Source organism: Manis javanica, chromosome 4 (genome assembly GCF_040802235.1).
Source record: "Manis javanica isolate MJ-LG chromosome 4, MJ_LKY, whole genome shotgun sequence".
NCBI lineage: Eukaryota > Metazoa > Chordata > Mammalia > Pholidota > Manidae > Manis > Manis javanica.
In genome coordinates, this window is record NC_133159.1 from 144831244 (window position 1) to 144851171 (window position 19928).

Sequence of the window (19928 nt, forward strand, 5' to 3'; positions counted from 1 at the left end):
CATGGCTGGAAAGAAGGAATTTCAGGATTAGAGCTCAGTTCTTCCTGACTTCAAAGCCCATGCCCTGAACTGCTCGCCTGTTCTGCAGCCTTTAGCATAGGCACCAGCCACCCTGCCTCTCCCAGAATGGCCCAGTTCCCACAGTCTCATATTTGGGACTCATCGGTTGATTATTGACAGATGCATCTGTGGTCTGGCTCTGCAGCCTCTCAGTCAGGCCCTGGGCAAGGACAGGAACAGGATTGGAGGCTGGGGTCCTCCAACCCCAGGAAAGGCCCTCAGGCTACCCTTACCCCAGCAAGCCTGCTTCTGGTGCCTACTGCTGCCAACTCCACCCACCTTCCCTCTGCCCCTGGATTTAAAGATACAGTGACAATTAATCACCTGGTGACATGGAGGGCAGGCTGCAGAGGAGTTAATTAATTAGGAAAATTTCTCCCAGCCATTTGAAGGTGAAATGTGTGGGGAGGGGACAGGTCCAGGGACAGTTATTATTCAAATTGAACAAGCTGACTCTGAGAGAAGTCTCCCAGAGCAACTCCAGAGGAGCTTTAGAAGGTGGAGACCTCACCAGTATATCTCTGAGCATGCCCAAGGATGCCCTCCTTAGCTTGGCTCTAGGCCTCCCACCCCAGAGGGTGGGGACTCCCTCCTTAGCCAATGGGCTGGGGCATCCCTAGAGGCATAAGGGCCTTTAGGAACCAAGTAGAATAAGAAGGGCACAGCTGTTACCTGAACCACCTAACCAAACAAAAGCAACCAGTGGTACTTTGTATGCCAAAGCCCCACAAGAATGACTTGAGTGTCATTCGCACAGCCTGGGTGCTCCAGACACACAGATAACTGGTGGTGGGAGGGGGGGAGGACTCTGTCAGACCAGACCAGGCTCTGAGAGGGAAATCAGGAAGGGCAGTGTCTGTCACAAGATTGTGGGGGGCAGGGGGGGGCTCTTTAGCTCCCCTCCTCCTCTGCCACTCTGGCCTTGAAGGGTGATCCTCTTGTGCTGGTTGAGGTTCAGTGCTCTCTGTCAGGCTGGGTGGCTGCTCCCAGAAGCAAGGAGGGGCTGGCTGGCCCTGGGGAGCCCAATATCACCCACAAATGGAGCACATTAAGGACAGCAGGAAGCCCCTCCCCCACAACTGTACACCAAATATAACCCTCTGCAGTGTCAAGACTTGGGAGCTAAACAGACCTTGAGGTGACAAGATGATTAATACCTAGTCCCTACCTCGAAGTCACCCACAGGCCCTGTTACAGCACTGACACCGACAAGGGTCTGAGCCAAAACATGGCAGCTGCAAAGCCCCGTGTGAGCGCAAGGGAGGCCACAATTTGCACGGATTGGGGATCAGGAAGGACTCAAGGAGAAGCTGTCATCAGGGGTGATCGCCTGGAAAGCCAAAATGTCAACAGGCAAAGGGAATGGCCTGAGCAAAGGCACAGAGGTGGCAACTTGCACAACACACTTGGGAAAGAGTGGAATGGGGCTGCTGTCTGGACTGGATGGACATGGGGAGGGCTGGAAATGAGGCCAGAGAATCAGGGCAGGCCTGGCAGGAGAGGGCCTTACATGTGGAGACTGGACATGATTCAAACATGGTGGGAAGTCATTGGGAGTTTTAAGGCAAGGCCTGCCAGGACTGGAGAGCTCTGGGCTTGTAGAAAGAGGACTCTAGCAGCTAGGGGACAATGGGTTCATTGAGGGGCAGGGAAGGGAGATGGGAAATCAGTGACGGGGCAGGTCTCAAGGTGCAGGAGAGAGGTGAAGAAGGCATCGGCCAGAACATAGAGCAAAGGGGAAGGAAGCTAAGGTTGGTTGTCCACCTACTATGTGCTGTGCACTGCACCGGACACTTTTTGTTCATCCTCTCCCTTGAGTAGGGCTTTATATTATGCCCAGGATTTTAAGGACAATTAGGGGGCTAACAAAGCTGGAGTTAGCATGTTCTGCACAACTGAGCAGGTGTCTTTTCTCCATTCTTTCCTCTCCCCTCCCCCCTGAATCTCCTTCCCACCCTACAGGAGGATCAGGAGCCTGGGAACACTGCCCACGCCCAACTCAGGGACCCCCATGGAGAAATCATGGAAAGCAATGCCACACAGCCCACATTTCCCACCCCCATCCACTCCCCCATCCCTGCCCCCTCCAATCATTTGTACGACAAGAAGAGAACCTAATCCTGAATCTGAAAAACTATGTGATGGAGGATTTACAGTATTAGAAGGCAAACAGTGGCAGGTGTAATTAGGAGAAAAATTTGTCATGCTCTCGACTTGGGGAAGAGAAGGGAAGGTCTGGCATCACAATCTCCCTGGTGTTTACCCAGTGTGTGCACACATGTGGGGGAGCGAGTGCTGGCCACGGGCAGATTAATATTTGATGCAAGGAAGAGAAACGCATGCTGTTCATGTTTATTTAGGATATTGTGAAATACAGTGAAATTTGCAATTTTATTGGATTTGGGGGGGATGGTGTTTTGGAGAAGACTTAAGCTGCATGGTAGGACACGCACATCTCTCTGGAGCATACAGGCACCAGCTTTGGTGGTGAGCCCCCTTTCCTCCCCCTTCCCAAATCCAAACTTCTAGTTCCATTCCCCTCCTGAAATGAGAGAGGATTGGCCCCAGGGGTATGGGTGGAATAAGACAGAAATTTCAGCTGGGCCTCTTAATTTGGAGTTTAGTGGCATGTGGTTGGCACAGAGAGAGGCTGTCTCCGGGGGGTTCTTGTCAATTACAGGAGGGCTGGAAGCCATGGCTGGGCAGCTTTAGGTATTGGTGACCCTGGCTGGCTTGCAGGGAGCTGGAAAGGGTGGGAAGAAAGAGTAGAGTGAGATGAAGAACTGTCCTCTTTATATTTAAGAAACTGGTTGATGGATAGAGCCTTAAAAGGTGAGTCGAACCTCCCTCCCCCAATAAAGGACTCAACTCTCCCATTTCCTGTCTTCAAGGGGTCATCTAGCCTGTTCTTCCACATTTCCAGTGTTGGGGAACTCATTATGAATTCATTCCATTGCTGGACACTGACTAATGGAAAACTTTTTCTTAGAAATAGTTTCCAAGCTGCATAGTTATGTTGGGAGGTGGGGAGCAGAGAAAGGCAAGGATAAGGTCATAGAGCATTTGGGTGACAATAAAGAATCTAGATGATGATGATAGATATAGATGATAGATAGATAGATAGATAGATAGATAGATAGATAGATAGATAGATAGATAGATAGATAGATATAGATAGGTGATAGATGATAGATTGATAGATGATAGATAGATTAGATAGATGATAGATATAGATAAATGATAGATGATAGATAGATATAGATAGATGATAGATGATAGATAATAGATGATAGATAGATATATATAGATGATAGATAGATGATAGATAATAGAGATAGATGATAGATAGATATAGATAGATAGATAGATAGATGATAGATAAATAGACATAGATGAGAGATAGGTTGCTTGCTTGCACAGTATAATTATGAAAGAAACGGAATGGGTAGCAGTGACTGACTGGACAGAGAAACTGGATGCTATGAAACTGGGGAGTCTGGGCAGGGAGAGAGGCCTATTTGTACACCTTTTGACCAATTTTAATTTTTCATCATGTGCATGTAGTACTTTTTCTCAAGAAATATACTATTTACTTTTTTTAAAAAGTATTTTCTACTCAAAGAACAGGCTGAGATGAAGAGGAAATTGTATGGTCTGAAAATGAAATAGAATGAGATATAGGGGAATAGCTGAGACAATAAAGGCACTAAAATACAGTAGGAGAATTCACACACACACACACACACACACACACATCACACCAATCATTTGAACTAAAGTGTGTCTGTCTCCTGGAGCTTCTACCCACTTTCCTACAAGTCCAGTTCTACCAACTGGGTCACAAAGCGGTGCCTTCCCTCTGCCCATGGCAGCCCTTAAGGTATTCAGAGATAGAATGAAATGCCATTGGAACCATGTCTGGCACCTATAAATATCTGAGCTGGATGGCACTGGATCCTAGCCCCAGGATCACATATTATCACCGTTTTTCAAGGATGTGTCATCATGAGGCTGTCACCTCTGGTCTTGCTCCCTGGCCTAGTGCTCCTCTTATGATGGGATCTCAGAACTCGGCCAAGCCTTTTCCATTTTGGGGCCATCTCTGCAGTTGTCTCACACTCTCTGACCTCGACAGAGGCCAAACCTTCAACAACAAACTGGGCATCTGGAGCTTGATGGCTTCAGAGACTATCCAATTCTCAAAATTTTTAAATGGGTAAACTAAGGCTCAGGACAGGACAGAGAGATTGGTGTGAGATCATGGAAGCAAGATCTGCCCTTGGGTCTACTTCTCCTCCCTCTTTTGGGCCCCCCTGAACTCCTCCAGCATGGACACTTGGGCAAGGCCACTGGGAGAAGTGGGAGCAATGTCAGCCAGCCTATTTTTGGAAATGGCTCTGTTTTCAGTACAGATTGCAACAAAACCCAAAGAACTGGGCAAGTCAGACAAGGCATGAGGTTACCTCAGGCTTGCAGAGAAGACAGGGGCCAGGTAGGCATCAGCATGTAGCAGTAAGAGTGGGAGGTGGCTCTGCTGATGCTTGCTTGCACGTGCCCCTCTGTGACTGTGTGTGTGTGGCATGCATGCACACACAAACCTGCATGGGTGGTGGCTGTGTGAATGTCCACACAGGTGTGTGTGAGTGCAGAGATCATGTGTATGTGCACATGAGTGTATTGGAGAACATGTGTACCTACAATAATCAGGGTGTGAGTGTGAGCATGTATACCTGTGTTAATCTTCTGCACACTGACTTGCTGCACTTGTTTGAAAGGTTACCTACTCTCCTGAATTGTGGCCTAAGATTTTGTCTTTTTCTTAATTTCAGTATTCCCAATGCCAAGTACAGTCCATGGCATGGAGTAAGTGCTCAGTCAACATTTGCTGAACCAAACTGGATTGAATGAATTCAACTAAACTGCACTGAATTTTCCTGGTGAGTCTTTATGCATATATGAGTCTGTATCGGGGAAGGAGAATGAATATGTGGCACATGGGTGAAGATTCGTGGAATGTCGATGCATTCAGACTTGTTGGGGCAAGTCTCCACATTTGCATGTGGGGCTGCCTGCATGTTGTGAATTCAGGTCACAAGGAGGGCGTGTGCACATGTGTGTGTGCATATATGTATGGGTGTGCATGTGCCAGCTCCAACTGCCCTTTCAGGCATGTAGACAGTCCAGTGACTCCCTGGCTTCAGCTGAGCCAGGTTTCTTCCTGGTAAACCTGGGAGCAGCTAAAATTAGTACGAAAATGGTAGTGTTCAGTTAAAATGAAGGGGGGAGGGAAATGAGGGTGCCCGTGAGTGCTATTTTATTTCTCAGTGAGAGGATAAAGTGATTTTTCCTACATAATTTTTGATGTAGAGGCTAAATTAGGCCGGAGGAGAGGGACAAAGCAACTTTTGCCCTCATTAGTATTCCGGCCGCGTTGGCCCAGCCACGGCAGTTATGTATTTTTGCAAGTATGCATATAATTTATTGTGGAGAACACAATTTACATGGTAGTCGATGCCTGTTTTATAGCCTCACAAATAGATGTATGAACTCAAGCATATAATGGCCCAACCAGCAGGCGCAAATACGTTCTAAATCTTCTAAATGTGCTTCACAAAAATGTAACTGAGGAATATAAAACAGATCAATTCTTGCATGTTATATATTGGTTTTTGATTTACAAATCTAATCTGGGACATTTCTTCAGAAATGAGGGGATTTTTCCCCACTCCTCCTCCTCCTCCTCCTCTTCTACCAACTTCTCTGTGCACAGACCTCTCCTGCTGGTCAGGTGCCCCCAAGGCGCTGCTGCCTCAGGATGTGTGCGCATGCCCAGGTGCATGCCCACATGCAGGGCATGCTCTTGCCCAGCTGCCTGAATGTGCACTTGTAGGTTTGTTGGGAAACTGCAGACTTTGGGTGGAAGGGATAGAGTTCTCTTTGCTCCATCTGTGTGACCTGCCCATTTGAAGCTGAAAATTTGGGGAGAAGGGCTGATGAGAGGACACCCTGGGAGCATGGCTTCTCTCAGATCTGGTCCCTCTGGGATCCTGCCTAAGTGGCTTATTTTCTCTGGGACCTAGACTGCCTTTTATGATTGACAAGAATAGAACAAGAAAGTGAGAGTCTTACAAGTGAAAATTAAATTAACATTCATGGAGTTCCATTTTTAATTTATATTATATTGGAAATATTTTTTTCAATTTATCTTCATGTACCTGGCTTAAAAAAAAAAGCCCTTTCCATCAATAGTTCACACACTAATTGTGGTGGACTCATAAAATGGAATACAACACAGCAAAGAAAATAAGTAAACTGCTGCATGCAACAATGTGGGTGAATCTCACACACATAATGTTAATGCAAGCAGGCAGACGCCAAGGGGGACCTGCTATATGGTTTGATTTCTATAAAGCCCAAAGCACAATCTGAACCAAACTATAGTGTAGAGAGATGCTAAACTACCATGAAAGCAAGGAAGTACTTTCTATAAAAGTCAGCATGGTGGCTGTCATTGAGGGAAGGGGGTTTGGGTGACGGTATGAGGGTGCATCTGGGCTGCTGGCAATGTTCTAATTCTTGACTGGGTGGTGGTTCCATGGATGTTCCATTGGTGACACATTTCTGAGCTGAGTACTTCCCTTTTTATTCACTTTTCTGTACAAGTATATTTTCCAACAAAAGCATTTATAAAACAACCCATAAATACTTATAATGGAAAGTAAATACCCCACCTCTCCCCTCCTGCTCCCTGAAGGCAACTACTGGTAAGTATTTCTGGTTGTTCTCTCCACATCTCTAGAAAGGTTGTGGAGCTTCTTTCAAACCTCTATATCAATGAAGTTTTGCAATCTTTTTTATTTCTGTAAGGTCAGTGGTAGTGTCTCCACTTCCTGATTTTAGTCATTTGAGTCTTCTTTTTTTCTTGGTCAGTCTAGCTAGAGATCTGTCAATTTTGTTGATCTTTTCAGAAAACCAACTTTTGGTTTTGTTGATTTTCTTTTTTGTTTTTTAAATTCCCTATTTTGTTTATTGCCACTCTTTGTTATTTCCTTCCTTCTGCTTGCTTTGGAATTTGTTTGCATTTCTTTTCCTTGTAAGGTGAAAAGTTAGGTCATTGATTTGAGATCTTTCTTCTATTTTAAAATAGGTGTTTACAGCTATAAATTTCCCTCTGAGCACTGCTTTTACTGCATCTCATAAATTTTGGCATGTTGTATTTTTATTTCCATTCATTTCAAAGTATTTTCTAATTTCCCACTCAATTTCTTCTTTGACCCAATGGTTTTTTAGGAGTTAATTTCCATATATTTATGAATTCTCCAAATTTCCTTCTGTTCTTGATTCCCAGTTTCATTCCACCATTGTCAAAGAATATACTTTGTATGATTCCAATCTTTTTAAACTTATTAAAACTTGTTTTGTAGCCTAAGATATGGTCTCATCTGGAGAACATTCCATGAACACTTGAGAATGTGTACTCTGCAATTGTTGGGTAGAATATTCCATTAGATCATTGTTTGAAAATAAATTCTACCAGGCCTAGTTGGTTTATGGCATTTTCCAAGTCTTCTATTTCCTTGCTGATCTTCTATCTAGTTGTTCAATCCATTACTTCAGTGGAATTTTGTATCTTACCTATGTGGTACTTAAAATGCACAAGTCACAGACCCAGTCTCAGAGGCCCACAATCCAAGAAGAGATGGAAGCATCAGTTCTACTGAGCTGAGTCACCCCATCCCTGCTCCCCAATAAGGGATATTCACTGTTATCCCACAATTTTCTGCAGGCTGGGATCTTGGGTTGCTGTAAAAGCCCCCATCTGCCTCAAAGATCTCCCACATTCCCAGGGTTACTAATCCTGGCAGAGCAAAGCAGAACTGAAAGTCTTGGAGGTCACATAGAGGTCAGTGCCCTGCTGGTACAGATGGAGAAACTGAGGCCCAAAGAGGGGAAGAATCTTGTTCGAGGTCTCTCAGAGCCAGGCCTGCTAGTGTCCCATCACCAGCTCATCCCACAACACTGTGACTGACCCACTAGTTGTCAAGAAAAAAGGGACCTGGTAAAGTCACCCCGCGTCATTTCCTTTTGTAGTGCAGGGTGGCAGTGGGCAGGGGCAGGACTGGAGGGGTTGAGAAGATCTGTGTTGAATGGGCATCCCCGCACACTTAGAAGATATACGCTTTCATCCCAGCCTCACTACTTCGAGCTATGTGACCTTGGCCACGTCACTCTCTGAACTTCCCTTGTCTCTAAAAGCATCATGATCACTGCCATCATTTCCTGAGTCCCCATTGTGCACCCAGTACTGTATCCATACAAGCTCATTCAACCTTCCCGTCAGCCTTGGAAGAGGTAAGTATCTTTGCAGTTGGAGGAAACCGAGGCCCCATAAAGCAAAGTAACTCCTGCAAAGCCATTCAACCACCACCCTCTGTGGCTCCACAGCTACAGCACAGAGAGCCACTCCTGCCAGATGGCCTCCATTCACCCTTGGAGCCATAGGAGAGCCACATAAACAAACATATTTAATGGCAATATCATCTAGACTGAGAATCAGATACTCTTCACTGGAATCACTGCTCATTGGTTAGGTGCAATCACAGTGCAGTCAGTTATCACTGAGGGATCCATACTGAAGTATTTCCAAATGAAATGGCCTGCTGTCTGGGACTGGCTTTCAACTACTCCAGCAAAAGAAAAGGAAGATGGGACAGATGCAACAGCATGGGCAAAACTGATCATTGTTATAACTGAGGGATGAAACTGTTCATTAAACTGTTCTAGTTTTTTAATGTTTGATTTTTCATAATAAACCATTAACAAAACCCCTCAAGGGTTCTGACTCCAGGTAGACTCCACCATAGGAGGGTTAGTGGTTCTCAGGTAAACCGGGACAAATCCCATACCCCTCAGCATTCCTGGGGCCAGCTGAGGAGCTGGTCTCTTGGTGGAGTTGACCGTGTCATCTGAAACTCATGTGTTCCTCTTCTTTCCCTGGGCACCTTCCAGCAAGGACTCAAGGAGGCAGGAATCTCCAATCCTGAGACTTACGGCTCCCCAGGAAGCCAGAGACAGTTATTTCCTCTCTTGACCCAGGAACACCCTCCTGATGGGCAGTGGAAGGAATGGAGGCCTTTTCTGTAAATAATAGAGAGGGTAGATGGGAGAGCCCTTCAGTCCCCTTCCCAAACATATCCCAGCTGGGGGTCTCTACCTGCCAGGAAGGGGAGGGGTTGGAAGGCTCAGGCTGGACTTCAGGCCTGTATTCACTGCCAGTGTCCCCATGGCAACAAGCTAGTTAGAGGGTCCTCAGCAAGGCCTCCTGGGGCCACTTATCAGCCCCGCCCCCAGGAGGGCAGCATTAATGGGCTATCAGTCCTCCTCCTCACTCCCAGCTCTCAGGCCTTCTAAGGTGAACCCCCCACAAAAATCTCCATGGTGTACAGAGCCCAGGAGACAAAGACCCCCCACCCCTGGCCAAATGCACCCTATACACCCTACACACCCTACATACACACACAGCCTGTCTGCTCCCCTCAGCAGACCTGCTCTGATGAGCCTTTTTGAGCCTCAGTTTCCTCATCTCTACAATGGGAATAATTAGACCAACCACCTATGCCAGTTATAAAGATTAAATTTGATCACACGAACACAGTGGGCATTCAATTAATGCTTCCTCCTTCCTTGCATTGAATGTGGGGCAGGCTCTGTCTTCGGAAAGCTGTGCTGGGTTCTAGTAGATTAGATTTGGTTAGTTTTGGGAGCCAGCCAACCTGGCAGGTGACTCTGGGCTCTGCCACCAACCCCCTGCCTGACCTAAGCAATTATGAAATCTCTCAGAACCTCAGTCTTCTCGTTTCTGGGTAGCTGAGGATGAAATGAGTTAATAATTCATCTAGTACAGTGCTTCGGACATGGCCAGGGTAGTACCAGTACTAGTAGTAATAATAGCTACAGCAATAACAAAACCACAGTGTTGATGACAGCAAACACTGCCTGCATAGAGAGCTGACAGTGCCCCCTGCTCTTTAATGATGACTGGGCCATCTTGCACTCCTTCCCTGAAGGCTCATCCCCTGGGTCCTGGGCTTATACATTTCTTTCCTCCTACAATGATCAGGTGCTGAGAGCCTACAGGGAGCCGGGCCCCATGCCAGGTCTGATTATAACTTTCAGTAAGGCTCTGTCCTCAAGGACCCCACACTTGGCAGAAGAGAGGAGCGAGCACTCAAGCAAGTGAGGGAGACCACCCCCCACCCCCAACAGAGGAGCATGGAGACAGCCCACTCTGGTGGTTCTCATCACGGGGTACACATGAGAATCTCCTGGGGTTCCCATGCCCAGGATGTACCCTGGCAATTAACCCAGAATTTTATTTTAAATCCCCAGGAGAGTCTAATGTGTATCAGGGGATTGAGAATCGCTGCTGGAGTATATGCCACCCCAGAGGCATGAGCAGAGATGTCCAGGGCTCCTAGGGAGGACCATGGTGGGACAGACCACTGGGGACAAAATCTGACATTGGTAGTCTCTCACCCCCCACATGCAGAAAATCGGGAAAGGAAGGAATGGTAGGGAGTGTGTACAGAGGGTGTAGGGCATGGGGGGCAGGGAGATGGGAAAAGGTGGGGGCTCAGTAGAGCCAAGGACCTTGAGTTAATTTCAGTGTCAATATCACCCACCCTTCCAGTCTACTGACACTGAGGCAACTCCTCCCATGTCTTTGATTCCCACTCACCTAATGAAATAGCCACGGAAATGGCATCACGATGGGGTTGCCCATGGGGCTGGAATGGACCACAGTGTTTCTAGGATCCCTGGTCACAGTCTGAGTTAGGGAGAGGAGACAGAGCACAGAACCACCATTAGGGAAGGGTCTGGTGCCCACCCACTCTACCCCATCATGACCAAGGTATGGAAACAGGAAAGGTTAAAAAAAAAGATTGACTTTTAGATCCATGGACTCTCAAAGTTAGAAAGACTCATCTTAGCAATTGCTGACCTCTCTACTAGGTGCTGAGCTCCTGAGAGCAGAGGCCAGGCATTTTATCAGAGCCTCCCCAGGAAGGGGCTGGCACACAGTGGGTGCTCAAAACACTGTTGGCTGAGTAACTAAATGGACAAAGAACTGCTTTAGAGAGGAATCTCTCAGGGGAGGGCCCCTGAGAATGCTGAGGTGGGAGACCACCCACGCACCTCACCTTCAACACAAGCCACCTTTACTACCAGTGATTGACTCATGAGGCTCTTTATGTACCACTGTGCACCACCCCCTCCTGCAGTCCTTAAGGATTTGAGGCAGCTTGCAAAAATCACACAATAGGATAAAATAAAATTTTAATAAGTAGAGATGAAATTGAGACCAAAGAAAAATGTGGGTAGAGATATCAGCCTCGGCATCATCGAGTTCCTACCGTATGCAGGACACAGACTGGTGATTCCAATTTCTCAAGGGAAAAGGGGGCCTGGCCAGGGAGGAGACTGGTCATTTTAGAATTCCAGAGTTTTAGATTTGGAAAAGCTGCTAAAAGTGCCTGAATTCAATCCTCTGCACAAAGCAGAATGCCCTCTACTTCATTCGTTCATTCATTTATGCAACAAATCCTTATTGAACACCTACTGTGTACCTGCTGATAAGCACTGATAAGATAGCCAGCCTGGACAGAATCTCAGTTATCTACTACTGCTCCATCAATCTCTGCTTGTTATAGATCTCCAAGGGTTGTCTCTCTGGTGGCTCCTTGTTGTGACCCTGCAGGGAAGCAGGACACAAATACAGAGCTGGAATCTGGCCTGCCGGGGCCATTTAGTAAGAGTGGAACCCAGGCCCAACCCCAGCTTTTCTGGAATGGGGAAGGGATGGATGCCAGGCATTCTAATACACCTTTAAATATATTTCATTTTTTTGTATCATAATGCAGTATGATCTTAGACTGGATACTCAGCTTTTCTGTGCCTCCCTAGACTCATTTGTAAAGTGGATATTATTAAAAATTATAGGACCAAATGAACCCATGTTGGTTTGGACAAATGTATCATGGTTACATAACATGTTGACGCAAGGGGAGACTGGGTGAGGGATTTAGGGAAACTCCCTGTACGATCTTTGCAACTTTTCTGTAAACCTTAAATTACTCCAAAGTGAAAATTTTATTTTAAAAAATTAGAAGACTGTCTTATGAGTTTGTTGTGAGGAAGACTTACAAAGCACATTATAAGTATTGATGATTATTACTTAATTCACACAAAATATTGTGATGGAGTTTTATTGTTCCCATTTTTCAGACTAGCCTCAGAGAAGTCAACAACTTGCCTAAGGTCATATAGATAGAATTAGGTGGCATCTGGATTTGAACCCAAGCCTGAAACACTCCCAAGGCATGCTGCTCCTCTACTACACTCAGCTCCCTCTTCTATTTTAGAACTTTTTAAGGACAAGGAAATGTCCACTTCACCAGGAGCAGTTCTGCTAGTTAAGAACTGATTGTTATAATGATAAATGACTAAATGTGCTCTCCTGCTGCTTTCACAGGTTGATTCTCATCTACCCTTGGGAATGCGTAGACCATGGCTCCACCCTGTGCTCCAGCCTGCTCTTGAGTGTATTAAACAGAGTCCACCTTCTATGCTGAGGTTACGTGTCCTTGGCACCTCCCATAGCCAAGAACTCATTGCTCAGGCCCCAGTTCCAAAGACCAAACAGATGTCCAGCTCCCCACACCCCAGTCCCCTAAGCTGGCCCATCTCATCTGCCACCTCTTCGTCCTTCCTTGCCTTAAGTGAAGGAAGGGCTCAGGAGAGGCCCAGGGCTCCGGGTGTGGCCCTTGGAGCTCAGCCCTTCCTTTTCTTCCAGGATCTGGACAGCACGGTACTGACCACACAACCAGAGAGTAAGGTAGCTAGCTTCTGAGCAGCCTCACCTTTCAGCCTGAAGGGGACAGGGAGAGCATGGCCCAGGCTGCTGGCATGTCCCCATATCAGAAGACACACCTTTCAGTCCTGGCAATTCTGTATGGTTGTGTGGTCCTTTAGCTTTCCTAAGCCTCAGTTTCTTTCTTTGTATCATCGGGAGACTAATAATAATACTTCCTGTCCCTACCTACCTCTCAAGCAGAGCCTCAAATGATATAGGATGCCCCACCTCTGAGCCCACACGGTCCCTCACGCTTCCCTATAACACTGCACATCCCACATAGGACTGTCACACCAATTTTCTTGTATCTCTTCCCTGCCAGTCTGTCATTTCTTCTGGGGCCACAACTGTGTTTTATTTACCTTTAGGTAACCCCAGTGCCTAAAAAGATTAATAGTAGAAAACACTTATGTAGCACTTACTCTGAGCCAGGATCAACCCTGTGAGGGAGATACTATAATTATCCCTACATTATAGATGAGGCAGGTGAGGCACAGAGAAATGTCTAGCACTGTACCTGGCACATACTTGTTTCTGTTAGAGAGATGGAAGGATAGAATGGTGAGTCAATGAGTGGATTGGTGGGTGGGTAGATAGGTGGGTTTATGAAAGAATGTGTAAATGGGTACATATAAGTGGGCAGATGGATTGGTAAATGGATGAGTATATGCGTGTGTAGGATTGGTATGCATGTGGAAGGATAAATGGATGAGTGGAAGGATGGGTGGGTGGATGGATGGATGGATGGATGGATGGGTGGTTGGATGATGTGTGGATGAGTGAGTGGATGGATGAATGAGTACATGCGTGGATGAGTGGACAAGTGATGGATAGTGTCAGAAAGTGCTGGTGTTATCAAGCCCTGACATGGGGAAAAAATCTTGCAACCATTTAAAGGGTGGAGGCATTTAGAAATAACAAAGAAAACTGAGAACAGGAGTCCTCCCACTCCAGATCCTATCTCCCAGGCCTGTGATTTCTCCTCCCGCTGCCCTGACAACGCCAAGGGCAGCCCCCAGCGATGCCTGCGGATGAAGGGTTGGCAGAGGCAGCGGGTGGGCGGGCAGCTTGTTCCCTCATTGTCGGCAGCGGTAACCTTCCTCCCGGCTGCTTGTTCTGCGTAATGTTACACTTGTCTTCCCGCAACACTTGGATACCCGAGCCAATTTTGTCATGCAAATGAATTCAGGCTGTTGTAAATCCCAAAGAGAGAGCGGTCTAGGAGCTGGCGGGGGTGGGGCTGCATGGAGCTCGCAGGTGGCTTCCTTGCTGTCCCCTTCACTGCCACCAACGAAGGGGCATTCAGACCTTTGCTATGGACCCCTGGCCTTTTACAGCCAGATCAGGCTTTAGAGATGGATCACCTCCAATTATAGGTTAATACTCTGAGGCCCAGAGAGGCCCAGTGACTTGACACAGACACACAGCCAGTTGTCCAGGGCTCAGTCAAGACTCCTGATTCTCAGCCAGAATTCTCTCCACCAGGCTGAGCTGCCCCTGTCATCTTCCTCCTACAGAGCCCACTGGCCACCAGGTTGGCCTAAATCTACCCCTCCACCCAAACTAAGGGGTAGGGTGACTCTGAGACCTTCTAGGGGCCAGGACCTCTCAGGAGCTAGCTCTGCTTCAGGGAGCAAGACTGAAATGGAAAAGGACAGATCTGGCCTGGAGAGGCAACAGGGTCTAGGGAATAGCAGTCTGTGGGTCTAGGCAGGTGAAGGCTGTGTCCAGGGAGGACCAAAGCAGGGCCAGGCTGACGGGTACTACCAGTGGGGAGTAGGGATGGGGTGCAAACACCAGTGTCCCACCAAGGAGGGCAGATGGGATCAGACGCCAGGATGTCTTGTGAGCAAAGACAAGAAAGGGCGGGAGGAGCACTTGGACACAGGGAGATAGTGGCTGACTAAACCCATGTTGCTCCCTGCGGCCTCAAGGATGCTGAGCCCTGCGGGTGATCTCTGCCAGAGGAGGACAAGGACACAGGCACTGGGCTACACTGGCCCCAAAAGGAATGACAGCAGCACACAGGGGAGAAGGGGAAGGGAGAACTGGCGTTTGTTTCAAGACTGCAATACACCAAGCCCTTTACATCATCTTCAGCTAATTTTTACAGTAATGTTGTGAAGATAATTGTTGTCCCCACTTTACAGATTAGAAAACTGAGTCCAAGGAGATTACATGCCTGGCCCCCAAGGCCACACAGCTTGAAGTAGAGACTTGAATCTCATTCCACAAGATTCAGGCATTCCAGAGTCTGCTCCTTCTGCTTCCCATCTTGCCACTCCTGCCAAACTCTGCCTTCGGGAATCAGCCCATCACTGAACACCAGAGGAGGGTAGGGTTGATCAGGACAGTGGTCACTGGCAGAGCCCAACTCTCCAAAAGGTGAGAGTTTCAAGCTATTCGGACACTTGGGGGCTCCCAGTGCTGCACTGGATACAGCCCTGAGTCCTTCCCCTATCATTTACACCCCCTGCACCCCACATCGCCCTGTCACATACACACCCAGCTCCCGACTCAGTGTTCATTCTATGCCCCTCCCTGCCACCAGGTCTCTATACAGGCTGTTCCCTCTGCTTGCAATGCCCTTACCCACCCTGTCTGCCTTCTGATGTTTAAAACTTGACTCAGGCATCCCCTTAACCCTCCCTTCCCTTCCCTGGACAGGGTTGGCCTCCCCCTCCTCTGTAGTCCCATTGTTTTCTCACTCACATCTATTACATTGCTTGTTCAACAGGATGTATAGTAAGTATCAGTTTTCCCCACTATTCCTAGAGGGCCAGAGTGTATTAACCACCCAACACTGCGCCCAGGCATGATAGAAACTTGATAGATGTTGCATAATAGAAGGAAGAAGGAAGGAAAGAAAAGGAGGGAAGGAGAAAGGAACTGTGACCAGCTGGCTTCGAAGGAAGACACAGAGAAGATATAAAGTGGATAAATCCTGGACTTGGGAGTCAGAGAATCCTGGGCTCAAATCCCAGTTCTGACTTAATAGCTGTGTGATCTTAAGTCGATCACTTTATCTCTCTGGGTCTCAGTTTCTCACCTGTAAACCGGGGATGGTCTTGTCCCCCTCCTAGGTGGCTGTAAGGATAACAGAAGGAGTGTAAAGCTCATTACATGTAGGAAGCTTAACAGATGCGGAGTCCTTTAACTTACCCCTGCCCAGTTTTGGAGTCTGGCCAAGTGCCCAGGAGTGGGGAGGGGGGCAATACTTGGCTCAATCATATACCAGGAGAGACTGTGTCTGGTGGCCACACTGTAGGCTCTGGGCCTGTGGTCCTGAAGCTGACCCTCTATACATCCCCAGGTTTGTCTGGGGCCCCTCTTCCTGCCCTGATTGCATTTCTCCTGCCCCTGTCACTAAATCCCTGGGCTGCTGCTGCTGTTGCTTCTCAGGCAGCCTGTGTCAACCCAAATGTAGGAGATATATCAACTGCTAAAAGTGTTCACATTCTGGAGCCTGGTCCAGGTCATTCTGAGCAAGCTGCAGACCAGAATAGCCTCAGATACAAGTTCAGGGCCCCTGGGGCCAGTGGCAGAGCCTTGGGTCCCCTCTGCAAGTACCAGTGCTCTCTCCTCCCCAGGTAGAAGCAGCCCAGAAGTCACAATGCTGCAAAGCAAAGCTACTCCCCAAGATGTCTGAGACTCAGTCCTTGTGCCACTCTGCCTGGGACCAACTGTGTGCCCTGGGCCCCTCCCTTCCTTCTCTGGGCCACAGTTTCTCATCAGACAACTGAGAGGGTTGGACTCAGGAAACACCAAGGCCCCGCCTTTATAGGAGCAGGAGATAAAGAGAAAGCATTCATTTACAGCTCAGACAGCTCTCTCCAGGGTCCTGCCACGCTGGGCCAGATGAAGGAGAAAGCACTGAGATGTACAGAAGCCCCCTAGAGCCACAGGAGGGACAATAATTATAAATAAAATAACAGGTATGTATTATAATGCCCAGGCATTGTGCTAACAAACTTTCTTAAACAAATGATCTCATCATCCTTACAGCCACCTGATGAAGCAGATTACAGCATTATCCCCATTTTGCAGATGGGAAAAATGGCCAGAGAAGAGCCCTCGTCCCAAGCTTCACAGAGCCCACTTCTGCTGACCCTGGCCTCTGCTTTCACTGTATGGCTTGGTCCCAGCCAGGCTTTAGAGCTTGGCTTGAGGGCATTTGTGAGCCTCTCTGCCCAGATGTGCTCACTCCCCTTTGCAGGATTTTCAGTGGAGGGGGAGGAAGGTAGGAAGAAAATGATCAGTGGGTTTACACACAAAATGTACTGGAGCACCTGGCTCCTCATGGGCACTCCAGAAGGATGTGTTAGAGGAAGTGGGGGAGTGGGGAGGGAGACCCACAGGTCCTAGGTGCTAGGAGGATATGAGCCCTCCACATCTCCATGTGGACAATGGTCTGGGTTATGGGAGGCTTGCCTCTCTAAATGACTCCACATGTGAGGCATGCCCTGAGGTGGAAAACACCAGAATCAGCAGAACCTGCCCTGGCCTCCCTTACCCGGAGGCCTCAGGCACACCCCTCCCCTTCTCTGGACCTCATCTGGGAGGCGTGGCCTTGAACCCAGGAACCTCCTCCACCCCCAAACCCCCCACTGCCCTGCCACAAACCCCTGCAGCTCAGCAGGCCTTGGGGCCCCCCCCACGCTGAGGACACTGCCCAAGTGCCCGGGCTGGGGGCCCTGGCAAGCCCCTCTCGGCCATTCATACTCGCAGCCTGCAGGCCTGACACCGCCTTTCGCTGTTGCTGGCATAATGTATGCCCCGTGCTGCCGCCCCAGTCACTCAGTCCCAGCCGGTCTGCGGAGGCAGAGATAGTCCTTAATGAGAAGGGCCTGGGCTTTATCTGCTTTCTACTTCAGCCATTATCTCTCCCCGTCTATAGACACGCAGTTACCTCTGACAATAATGCTCTGAGGCAACAAATGCTGATGAGTTTTCTATGCAGGCCGCACAATAAGTCTATCAAAACAACCTCGGAAAATTATGAACCCCCGTGACAGACAAATACAACCAGCTTCGGCGTGAATTTAGAGCCCCCAACGCTCCGTTTCTGTTAATTCTTCAGGCCTCCCTTATCTCTGCTGTTCCTCTTCTGGTGGGGAGATAACAGTAATTCTTCTCCGTGCTGGGTTTTTTTTTTCTCTCCCTCCCTTCTCCTTGCTTTTTTTTTTTTCCACCCACTGAGTAAGATGTTTTCCATGTCTTTCTGCTTGCTAAAGATAAAGGGTTAAAGACCAACTTATGTTGGGTGCTGGGGAAGGGGGGAGGGGACACCGCAGAGGGGGAAAAAGTAATCAGCATTCAAGAGATTGCTATCGGAGAATCCGCGCAGAGAGCAGTAATTTTGCTGCTTCGGCGAGGGCTCCCTCCACTCCACCCCCCACCCCGCCTTTTTTATGAATGCACATAATGCCTGGAGTGTTGGGGGCAGATAAAAGAATTAGCAGCAGCCAGGGGGACAGAGGCCCGGAGAACAGGGGAGAATTAGAATGTCTATCTTTGTCTCTTCCGGCTCATCCAGCCAGCCGAGGCTCCCGGCTCGTAAACAATTTAATCTTTTTGCTACAGTTAAAATACAAAGACAGCAAGCCTCCTTCTTCCAAATGGAAAAGGGAGGAGGAGCAGGGCAGGAGGAGGACTGCGGGGTGTTGGGGGGAGCACCGAATGAGGGAGAGAAAGATAGGAAAGGGCTGACACCACAAACTTTTCTGCTGCCAGCTTAGCCCCTTGGCTTTGAGACCGCAAAACAATCCCCCCAAACCTGTACTGCCCCTGCTGTGGACACAGCCTAGACCTGGTTTGGTCCAGACTGCTTTCAGGACTGAAGGCTCAGCCACCGGTGGGCACAGGGTGGCAGCTCCTGCCTAGGGGGCCCAGTCCCAGTCTGCCTGGCCATTCATCCCAGGTTTTCTTCCCTTCCTCTTCCCACAGTCAAGGCCTTTCCTTATTCCTCCTCCACTTCCTGGCTCCTTCTTCTAGGCTCTACTGAGCTCTCAGTTCCCACCAAGTGAGCCTGACTTCTCTTCCCGCCAGGCTGCCAGCCCCCTGAGGGCTGGGACTGCTGTGGCAACCACCCTGTGGCGCTCCCTGCATGGGAAAGGATGGGACTACCTGAGATCAGTGAGGAGAGAGGCTGAGATGGGCTGTAAGGACATGCTCCTTCTCCCTCCCTCCTGCTCTTTCACATGTGTGCTGCACACAGTGGGGGGACAGAATTCTAGGGAAGAACACAGCCTTGAAAGAGAAGCCCTTCTGAAAGGACAGAATATGTTGAGGAATCTGAAAATAAGCCAGAATAAAGAAGCCTTCAGAGGCACCCTAGCAATAAGTTAGAGGAGGTGGGACCCCCTATGTGAGTGACCAGCTAGGCATCCTCAAGGCAATCCAAATAGCCAGTTCCCCCAAATGCTCACTGTACCTCCACAGTGTGGCCACTTTTAGCCATTCTAGCCGGACCCTTGTCACATGCAACATGAAAAGCCCAGCTTTCATAGGGTGAGGTTGGAAGCTGGTTTCTCCTTCTCTGTCCTTGTCTGAGGGCAGATCCCAGTGTATTGGCATTGCATTTACTGAGCGCTCCCAAAGAGCCAGGGCCAGGTCTTCCTCACCCCTGAACACATAAGCCCAGCACAATACCTGCTCAAACTGGGTGGATGCTTGCTAAGCAAGCTGTGGGATGAAGAGATGAGTGAACGGGCAGAGGGGAGAGGGTGCAGGGAGAAGGGAGCATCTTTGGGCAGCAGCCACACTTGAACAGGGGCCACTCAAGGAAAGGATGGGGGGTGTGGTCCAGAGAGCTGGTCCCCTCTCCCCAGGCTGCACCAGCTGAAGCCAGTCGATGAATGGAGTGAACCGAAGCAGTGATCAGAACTCAGCCAGCTGCATCCCTGCTGGTGCTCAGCCACACTGAGTGAATTCCCCAACCCCTTGACTTGGGGCC

The 19928-nt window shown here is 48.6% G+C and overlaps 1 long non-coding RNA gene across 1 annotated transcript; it reads left to right on the forward strand.

Annotated features, from left to right (window-relative positions):
• Positions 1–2475: 2475 nt before the first annotated feature.
• Positions 2476–13226, forward strand: LOC108406741 (uncharacterized). The gene is made up of 3 exons (XR_001855536.3): positions 2476–2547; positions 4890–4997; positions 12593–13226. It is a non-coding gene; the product is annotated as an uncharacterized lncRNA (long non-coding RNA).
• Positions 13227–19928: the final 6702 nt, after the last annotated feature.